The sequence below is a fragment of the Corvus brachyrhynchos genome, unplaced genomic scaffold (assembly GCF_000691975.1).
Source record: "Corvus brachyrhynchos isolate BGI_N302 unplaced genomic scaffold, ASM69197v1 scaffold331, whole genome shotgun sequence".
Classification (NCBI taxonomy): Eukaryota; Metazoa; Chordata; class Aves; order Passeriformes; family Corvidae; genus Corvus; species Corvus brachyrhynchos.
Window position 1 is genome coordinate 4,743,695 of NW_008237229.1, and position 10,419 is coordinate 4,754,113.

Below are 10,419 nucleotides of genomic sequence, written 5' to 3' on the forward strand. Positions count from 1 at the left end.
CATGCCATTAGTTTTTTTGCTTTTTCTTTTTTCCCCCTGTTATACCCGTTATACCTTTTTACAGCTTCTGTATTCCTAGTGCTTTTTGCCTACATTCTTGGACTTGTTTGTTAAGCTAAGAGACTAAACATTTTAGAAGCTTCATAGCTAGGGATCAGTGTGCCCCAGACCCCAAGGTCCTCTCCAGAACATATTCTGTAAACCAAGATAGAACCATCCAGGGGAAGGTTCCTTGGGGAGGGGGGGCTCACTTGAACCTCTCGTTGGGGAATCTTTGATAGATATGCTAATTAGTAAAGCCTATAATGTTATACCCAATGTTGGGGGGAAGACACACGGGAAGAAAGAAGAAAGACAGAGACACAGGGAAAGACTTGGTGGGGTACATCTTGATGCATATGACCTGGACGTGTACACCTAAGGATCCTTAAAAATAAATACCAAGGTAAAATCCCTTTTCCCCTTCTAACCGTGTATGACTCTTGATTTTAAGACCAGGAAAAGGCATCACCAGAAGTAGCTAGCTTCCAGCCTTCACCTTCATGGGAGGCTCCATTTTCACACCTGATAAGCACAGAGTTTACATGCACCCCTTTCATTACTGTTAGGTTCTTGAAGCTGCAGGTCTTGGAGATGATCCAGGTGTTATGGAATGTTATACGTGACCATCACGTCCATCAGCTCCCAGCACAGGGGTTCCTCCTGCCTGGCTACTGAGGAAGATCCCAGTGTGCCAAGACAGACAAGGTTCTCTGTCCCAGTCTGGTCCTTGGCACGGTCTCTATTGACCCTTTTTGTGACCAGGTTTGTGTCTCTGTGAGCTCTTGTTTATGGTTTCCCCTTTTACTCATTGAGTAAAGAATAGTCAATGTATTGAAAATGTTTTTGATCAGATGATGATCTTAGTGAAGAAGACGCTCTCCCCTTCTATGTGACCTTACACCAAACTGTTTCTCGTTATCTCTGATGCTGCACAGTCTGGTGACCTCCTCCTGCAGACACTTTGCTTGGTCACAAGAGCAGGCAGGCAAGGAGCCCAGCTCCTTTTGTCCCAGCCTCAGCCAGAAGCCTCAGGCATCCCTGAAGCCAAATTTGTGCAGAACTGGAGCTCCTTTGGCAGCTCACTCTGGGTCAAGGCCTCTGCTCTGCAGGATCAGTTCTTCCAGTGGAGTTTGGGGACTATGCCACGTGGGATGTCACCATCACTGCTGAGCACAGAAGGCTCTTCTCAGCAGAGCCTCTGTCCCCTCATTTCAGTGCACCCTTCTGTGCCAACTGGTGCCTCTCTGGGCAGTGCCCAGTGTCTGATGGCGCTGCTCACCTGTCACACCAGAGCAGATCTGTACCAGCTGTTCATGAGGCCAAGAAGCAAATACACTGGTTATGGTGCACTGCAGGTTACATAAAGATTCCAGTCATGGCCTAGGGATAAATGAGGCTGGTGGAGAAGGGCTAGTGCCATTAAAGGGACTAAGATAGACATCAAAGGACTTCTGGGATAAATCATGTTTTAGTCAGCTGACATATGGTAATGCAGTCAGAAGCAGGTTCTCTTGAGGTACGGCCTTTACAGAAGAGGAATTCTCTCTGCATGAGTGGTCTGGGCATGCTTAAGACCATCTTTCTTTGTTTTAGGTCTTTCATATAACGTTTTCATTAATTAAAACAGAGCTGCTCTCTGATGATAAAGTTTACGTGTTTACCCAATTCTTTAGTTGCGGGGAATATTTCAGATTTTCAAGTCTCTTGCTTTCCTCCTTGTTCCCATAGAGATAACAATATGTAGATTCCACAAAGAAAAATTCTTAGAAAATCTTAAAACCTTTTTCTGATTTAGAGGTGGGAAGTCTGAGGCACGTAAGAAAAACAAAGTGAGGTGTCTATGCACTGCAGCTTTAAGAGATGACCCAGAGCTCTGTAACAAAACCATGTTAAAAGCCAGAACTAGAACCTGGGGTGAAAATCACTCATTGTGAGAAGTAGCCATTTGGCTAAATGTTTGGGAAATTCACTGCATTGGTAGTAGGAGCCCAGGGTGTCTTACAGGAAAGACATAAATCTACAAAAATTATACCAAAGGCTTTTTGTTCTGTGATGACTGCACTGCCTTGAAAATGGTTACAGCGTATGTTTAGAGTATCTCAAAATTAGTGACAAACTCATTTGAAGTATGAAAACTGTATTTTCTAGTTTGAAATACTGCTTTTTGCTATATGTGACTTCATTCTTATTGCACCTGTGCTGGAACACGGACATTTTACTTGTGTAGAGTCCGGCTAATAATAATAATGTTATTTTATGTAATTGTACTTTGAAAAGATTACTTATGCCTGTTCAATCAAGCAGACAGCTTTAGTACCTAAGGCACTTGTAGATTCTGATTATTTATTTCTTGAATATTTCATTCAGTTTAAGGTGAATAATGAGATATCCTAATAGTTTTCAGTTTTAATCATTTTACTTAAAATATATTTTTAACAATTTTGAAGTATTTTATGTGCTCAATTTAATTTTCATAATTAGTCTTCAGTAAGCAAATCTACATAAATGTCTGAGCTATTGACATAAAATGTAATGAGCAAGCACTTGTATTAGAACCTGGGTTTTAATTTTATTAGATCCTACGAGCTGTAGCAGTCAGTTACTATTCACAATTGTCTTGGGGTGACTTTATGATGTGTATCCCATATCGCTGCCTATACCCAGAAATTAATTTTTGGGCCTTTCTATGCCTCTAAACTGAGCCTGAGAGGGGGAAGGAAAAAACCTGAGCAAAACTTTCTCAAAGCAGTTTGCAGCTTGTTCAAGGTCACATAAAGATAGCAGGTTTTTTTTCCCCAGCTGGGGCAGGGGAGCAAGGAAGCACCCAGCTGGCAGCTTTTCCAGTCAGCTTTTGGCCAGTTTTTCCAGTTTCTTGTTCTCCGGAGAGAGGCTGAGAGTTGAACTTTTCCTTCTCTGGAATTCCAGATTTTCTCCCTTTCCTACTGGACTGCTTTCAACCTTAGAGCACATCGGGAGGACTTTCCACCGGGCACAGAGGGCCTGGCCCTGGGCCAAGCCCCAGCTCCGAGGAGACCAAAGGGAAGACTCGAACGCTTTCCCAGGTTTTTCCTCTACAGCAAAAGATTTTACCATTTAACATTATTTTCCTTTCCCGTGTGTTTGTTAAATAAATAGTTTTATCTTCTTCACTTTCCTTCGAGGAAAATTTATTTTTTCCCAAACCTGGTGGGGGGAGGGGTGGTTGTGCCTTCTCTCAGAGGATATAGATTTCTAAATTTGGCCAAACCGGAACAACAATTAACTGTATGTTCAGAATGCAAACTAAAAAATGCATAGATATAATTTTTTCATTTATGTAAAGGATAAATAGACTGAATATTTTTAAGGAAAAAACTGTAAATAAAAGCAATGAAAATAGGTCAAATTTCTTTTATTTAAATAATTTGCTATTTTTTGTTATCCTGATACTGTGAAAAATCTGATTTTGCCTTTCACATATGCAGAAAACATTGTCAACAAGACACTATGCAACATCTGCAGGAAGAATTGGGGCAAAATGTAATTACAGTCGTTCTGTAGCTTCCTTAGTCTTTTTCTGGCAACTCAGAAATTCTGGCAATTTTCTACAGTTAAAATGGAAAATGATTTTGCAGTTTCAGGGTAGGGTGTCATATCAGATTAAATGTGAGTAAAAATAACTTTGTAATACTGACCACTGTTATTTTAGTACCTATAGATCTCATCATACAAGAATAAACCCACTTAGTTCATGCAAGTTTATGTGTCTCTAAGCGTATGATGACCACCACCCTTCTTGAATTGAATAAGTTAATTTGTTACTCTTGGTCTGCACCAAATACCTATGTGCTTGCTTTCTCCTTCAGATGGAGAGGGTTTATATAAATACTGTAGCATGGGTTGTAATATGCTTGCATGGTAAAAAAAAACCTGAAAGAAAAATAAATTTTTGTTTTAATAAAAACAATATTGTATTGTTTTAGATGGACATCCAAACACATTTTTTGTTTCTTTGCAATGGTTCTGACATTTTTGCTTCTTCAAGGGCCCTTTGACAAAGAGGGTGATTAATTCCCAGGGTTCTTTTTGTCTTTGGTGAAATAGTTTCTAAATTGTGGATAATAGCAAACATCTGCAGAGCTCTATTTGTGGAGCCAACAGGATGCAAGTAGATTGTGGGGTGCTAATGTAATTGCTGTGATAAAAAACAGACACTGTATTAAAGAAAACCAACCTCTTGGGCTGGTAACTATTATGATTTTCTGTATTATGTCTCTCTGTATACTTTCCACTTGAGAAGCGTTGTCCTCTTTTAGAAGAGTCGCTGCATTATGTTATGCAGAGTTTAATCCATGTCCCATTCACCATCTCACCTGCAGGACATTTTCCCTGGTTGCAGACAGGCCAGAGAGCTGAAGAATGTTCTGCCAGGGTATCCAGCGACAGCCCGAGCCTCTGAGACTGTGAAACACCAAGGGAGAGACCCTCAGGCCACTGCGAGGGCTGGTGGCCCCGGGGAGCTGGCAGGGCAGGGGGGGCTCTCTGTGGGGGTCTGTCAGGGCAGGGCATGTCAGCCAATGCCCGTCCCACTGCCCCAGCACTGGGCACCTTCTTGGACCCACGGGTGGGCTGAGCAGGGCTGTGGGATGGGAGGTGGAGAGCAGCCCTGCTGCGGCAAGTGGGATTGTTCTGTGTGAATAGAAGGATACAGCAGAACTCACAGAGATTATTCTATTTGAAACACCCAAGCAAACATAACAGTACCATGGATTTTCTGTCACTAAACATCCAGTGCTGCACTGTGACGGCCTTTGCTTTGTCCTAGCTTTGTGATTTTCTGCTGTCCTGAGGTTGGAGGCTTAGAATTAGGGTTAATGTTTTCCCATGGTTCAAAAAGTAAGATTTGTTTTTCTTGAGTGTAATCTGAGGGTATGAACATATTATCTACCCCTTTTGGGGTTTGAGACACAATTAAACACGCAAAAATTCAGCATTTTCTAGACAAGAGTTTCAACAGCAATCTAGAGAGATTTTTTAGGTTTCCAACCTCATGTAGTTGACAAAAAAACAATAACAGAAGAATTTTCTAAATGCTGTCTCAAACTAGCAACGTTTCAAAAGTACAGACTCATCAGCAAAACACCTGCACAAGGTACAGAATTAGATAGACCATGGACATGAATAAAATATTACTGTTTTACATAACTAGTAGTGCACAAAAATGGCACACAGCTGGACACCAGGCTGTGGCCCCTAAGAAAAGCTTTCTCAGCCTATTTTTTTACAGCCTGTGTAGAACACAGCCCTGTTGCCAGATGTTTTGTTGAGGTTAGATCTGTGATATCCCCTCCGGAATGATGGCCAGCATCTTTGTAACGAACAGCGTAGCTTATGCCTTAGCTTTCCAGCATCCCACTGATTTTCACAGAACTCTATGTCCTCCTTCCAGGCTTTGAAGCTGCAAAAGAAAGTAATGTTTTGTTGGCTGGTGAGCCAGTCTGTCAACATCTTGGGACTGTAAATTACAGTATGCTTTCTATGGTTTGCTTGGATTGGCAGAAACTAGTTGTACACATGTCGGCATCCTGTGATTATTAGCAGCAGCAGAAACTGGAAGAGCTCACATAATATGGGAGTAAATGAGATAGCTGGTAAAAATATTTTTGAGGGTTGCTGTTATCCTGTTCTGATTCTTCCGTTCATGTGAGAAATTATTCTGCTTTTATTGACCTGAAAACATTATGTTCTGGCAGGCAATCAGTCTTGATTGAATTTCAAGAATAAAAAGACCCTCCCAGCATTTTTACTTACAGTCTTTCAAATTTATTTGCTTGTTTTGGCACTCTCTTTTTCTTCTATATCTGAGATTTGGGTTTCTACACATTTTTTAAAGATTCTAATCTGACAGCGTCTAGGAGTCTGAATTCCATATCATCTGTCATTTACTTCCTGTGTGACATAGATTATATGCATTTACTTCATCTGCAAAGGCACAGAAAATATTATTATCATAAGGTTGTTGTGGAATCTAATATTTATAAAGGCTGCTCTAATCCCTTCCAGTGAGAAATCTCATGAGAGAAAATTTATGCTGTTCAGAACATTAGCTCTGAAGAATATGAACATATAAACCAAACATCTAATTAAAAATCACACTAGGAGAAGATTTACATTGGCTATGAGTTAAATAAGTCAGTATTTTATATGATCTGTAGATACTCCATGCATTAGATCAATATCAATATGAAAAAAAGTACTAAGGAGTTTAAGTACTTACATAGTTAAAGGGGAATGTAGAAAAATTTGACACATTATATGAAAAAAAATTTTTGTAATTTCTGTCATTCTTTTATCCCACATATTACATTTTCCCTGATACCATTGTTTATACAGTTTAATTTTTTTTTTTTTTTGCATTTGTAGTAACATCTGTCTTTATAAGTACAGTTTTATCATTAAACCTCATAATTCATTATGGATGAATTTGAAATATTCATGAACATCAAGGAAAATATGAGGGTAGGTGCCCCACATAAAATCTGGAGTAGGATTTAAACGACAGACTTTAATAACCTGCTATGCCAGAGACTTTCCTTGTGAGAAGTCACAGTCACTGTGTTTTATGGTCTTAGTTTTAAGAAAGGGAAACAGTGTGCTAACATTAATTTGCAACAATTTAGATACTCTGAGAATCTTATTTTTCCACCTGCCTGCTGGAATTTCTTAACAGGATTTAAGAATTCATACCATCAGAATGGTTTGAATTACTTCATGCTGATTTAGATGTACTTTTATTAGCTGCTTACATTGAGAACATAGGTGCCAGTAAATGAAAATTAGTTTTTATGTGGATTCTTCCATAGTGTTGTTAGGTGGCTTTTAAAAACTTCAGTGTTCTATGGATAGCATGCCTTAGTCTTCTTTATTTTAATGGAACACCCACACCAAAGCCAAGTAGATAGAAATGTGTTTCAGAAAAATGTTTTTTCACTGAAAATGCATGTCAGCAACAAAACTGTTTTTTCACTAAGAATGCACGTCAGCAAAAAAACTGTGGATGCAAAAGTTTTGTATTCAATTAGTGTGTCATGGATGCAGAGAAAAGTGGGCTTAAATTCTAAAAATTATATTACCTTGAATATTAATAAAATATCTTTACTTTTTCAGTCACCAACTCAGAATTTTGAGACAGATACATAAGGACATTGAGTGCTTTCATTTTATCCTTTCTAAATTTCTGCTCTATATTTTTACATTTGATTATTAGAAATTTCCAGATAATAATTGCTTTTTAATTTAATTTCTCATAGGACAGGAAAAAGTTTTGCTAACTGTACAATAGCTACAGCATCCTTTCTTAGAAACTGTAAAACCCTCTTTCATCATTTGGGCAGCTTTCACCATGAGACTCCAGCAAGATACAGCTGAGGAGTATGAAGGGATTTTTTGTTGGAGAGTACACGTGATGGCAGGCTAGAAGTAGTAAGCTCCTAGGTTAGGTGTTTGCAACCCCTTTGCAAACAGCTGAGTCCTCTTGGACCAGACAAGCTGTTTATTGGGGAAGGGCCAGGCTTCTCCAAATGGGCTGACCTGTCCTGCTGCTGCTTCTGTTGTTGCTGCTGGGTTATTTTCTTCCAGTTCCCTGGAGCTGGCAGGAGGGGAAGGTCTTACAGTTTTACTCAGTACTTTTGAGTCCTGGAGCTGTTAGCTATTGCTGCTCCAACAGTTGCACTTCCATCTGTTTTTACTTTCCATATCTTGCTTATTTTAGCTCGCCTGCTTTCTCACACCTCAACAAGAATTTTCTCAGTGAACCAGAGCCAAGGTCAGGCAGAGGGGCTGTACAAACCAGGGACAGCTGAACCCTGCAGCAGAGAGTCACACAGCTACTAATGAGAAAAGTTACTGTGAGAAAAGTACTGGTATAGAAGCCAAGAAGGCAGTGAAACAAAAAATCAGAGTCAGAGAGGGGGAAAATAGAGGGCAAAAGAACATAGTATAAATTTTTAAGACACTGGATTCATCATACGAGTATAATCTATTCAAAGTCTAGCTGGGAATTTCATGTCCCTGAATGGAGGTATGAAGTCATGACCAAATATCAAGGTACGATAACGAAAGGGAACTGTCAAAGGTAACAAAGGCCAAGAATATATTTTTAAATACCTGCATGCAAGTAAGTTGATTTCTGTAATATAGTTTGGTTCATATTAATTTGATTTAAAATATCCAATATAGACTGAATTGGAAAAAAAAATACAATATTGTCCCAGTTTCATGGCAGGTTCAGGCTGGGTGTAATTCCATGAGCAATTTTGTTCATCTTCACACTTTGTCTGTGTCTGCTCACAGTATTTGTTTCTGGAAATGAACTAGGCAACCTTTCTGGCTTATTCATTATATGATATCTGATTTTTAAGCCTATTTTGACAGCACAAATGTTTCATGTGATCATACAGTAATGGTGAGTTTGGATACCATAGTCTGACTCACAGTGCATAAAGTGCACTGTGTTCCACAGAACAGAAAAACATTGTTTGTTACTAATTTTTAAGTCTGGTAAACATAATTATGGATAAGTAATTTATCAAATTACTTAACTGTTTATCAAAATTTCCTTGGTATCCTTCATTTTAAAAAGGTTCTTAAGCCCAAGTGCTGGTACCACTATCTCAGCTTCACTGGTCAGCTCCAATCAGGACTCTCTTAACTAAACCATAAAAATTGTTAATATAACTGATACAGGAGCTGATTTAATCTTTTCCCATGCAGGACCCACATAGAGTCAATTTGAAACACAATTTATTTCTAACTACCTGGAAATACCCAGGAACATCCCTCCCAGAATCTAGCCATGTAACTGAGCAACAAACATCTGAAAACACGAATATGTTCAAGTCCAGCCTTCAAAAGGTGACAGAACAGATGTTTTTCACATGGCTAGAAAGAAATTATAGCACATGTCCTGATTTGTCCCAGAACATTTTTCTGCTGAGTCAGTTTTATTGAGAAGTAAAATATTTTCCATTTACAACATTTTCTCTTTGTATTTTGCCATTGTGACAAAAACCATCATTTTAGTGTAACTACAGCCGAGACTTCTTTGTCAGAATCCGAAACTTTAGTTTCATACCTTACTGGATTTGTAAAAAGTTATTTCAGCAGCACAATTATTGTTCCAGAAGCAAGTATTTCCTCAAGAATGTTTGGTCACATCAGAACAAACAAATAAAGATAAATGGATAGGAAAATAGTTATTTTAAATATTTAACAAACAACAATATAAATACGAAATTATTCTCAAAAACTGTAGTGTTTCCATAACTCAATGCAGTTCAGTTTCTCAAGCTTGCAAATTATTTCTATCATAGTATATATGGAAGATTTTATTGAAACAAAGACTGTCTTGAGTTCAGCAAAATTTTACACAGATAATGTAAATACCTGTTAAACTGCTTTATTAGCTATGTCTATTAAAGTTCTCCGTTACTCCTATTTTAGAATATTAATATTATTAGGAGAAAAAAAAATTGTTATGTGCTCACAGAAAACAAAAAAGAGATAATAGAATAGCTTTTAACTTTAGTTGTAGTATACTTCAGGAAACATAGAGAAACCTTGATTGTAATCTTACCCTGTTTGATATTAAGATAACCTATTCTCTTTCTTTATTGTATTCTATTGACTTTTATGAACCTTAATTTGTTTACTATGTTAGTATGGCAGAAATTTGTTATGTGCTCACAGAAAACAAAAAAGAGATAATAGAATAGCTTTTAACTTTAGTTGTAGTATACTTCAGGAAACATAGAGAAACCTTGATTGTAATCTTACCCTGTTTGATATTAAGATAACCTATTCTCTTTCTTTATTGTATTCTATTGACTTTTATGAACCTTAATTTGTTTACTATGTTAGTATGGCAACTGACACATCATATATATATGTTGAGAGATTTATAAAATACATAAATGCCTAACTTGTGAGTAAGAAAGTATTTGCACAGGTAGTTAATATTTTGTATAGACATTTTTATATTCTTGGGAAGTAGAAATCTTTTTGGGCAAGGTTTTTGAAGATATGTTGCTTCTCCCAAAGATCTTGCTTCTCTCATGTATTTAGATGATAATTCATTTAACAAGGCTTTGATGAGCACTTGAACAGGACATCTAATCAGAATATCTATTCAAACTACAAAATTGTTCAGGGACTTCAAACATTAAAAATGCTAGACACAGGTAAAGTAGGAACAAGCTATCCACTTCTTTTCTAGTTCAAGTTGTTGGCACGGGTTGATAGTAATTCCTTTGTAGCATAAAACATTAGCTTAATCATTATACTTCCTGCTTTTTAGCCTCAGTTAGGAGTTAAAAGGTTTCTGTCTATGTTCTTTGTGAT

At 37.8% G+C, this 10,419-nt stretch overlaps 1 long non-coding RNA gene across 1 annotated transcript; it reads left to right on the forward strand.

Annotated features, from left to right (window-relative positions):
- The first annotated feature begins 3,063 nt into the window (after positions 1–3,063).
- LOC108445494 lies at positions 3,064–5,821 on the forward strand. Its single transcript, XR_001860380.1, has 2 exons — positions 3,064–3,104; positions 4,401–5,821. It is a non-coding gene; the product is annotated as an uncharacterized LOC108445494 (long non-coding RNA).
- The last annotated feature ends 4,598 nt before the right edge of the window (positions 5,822–10,419 follow it).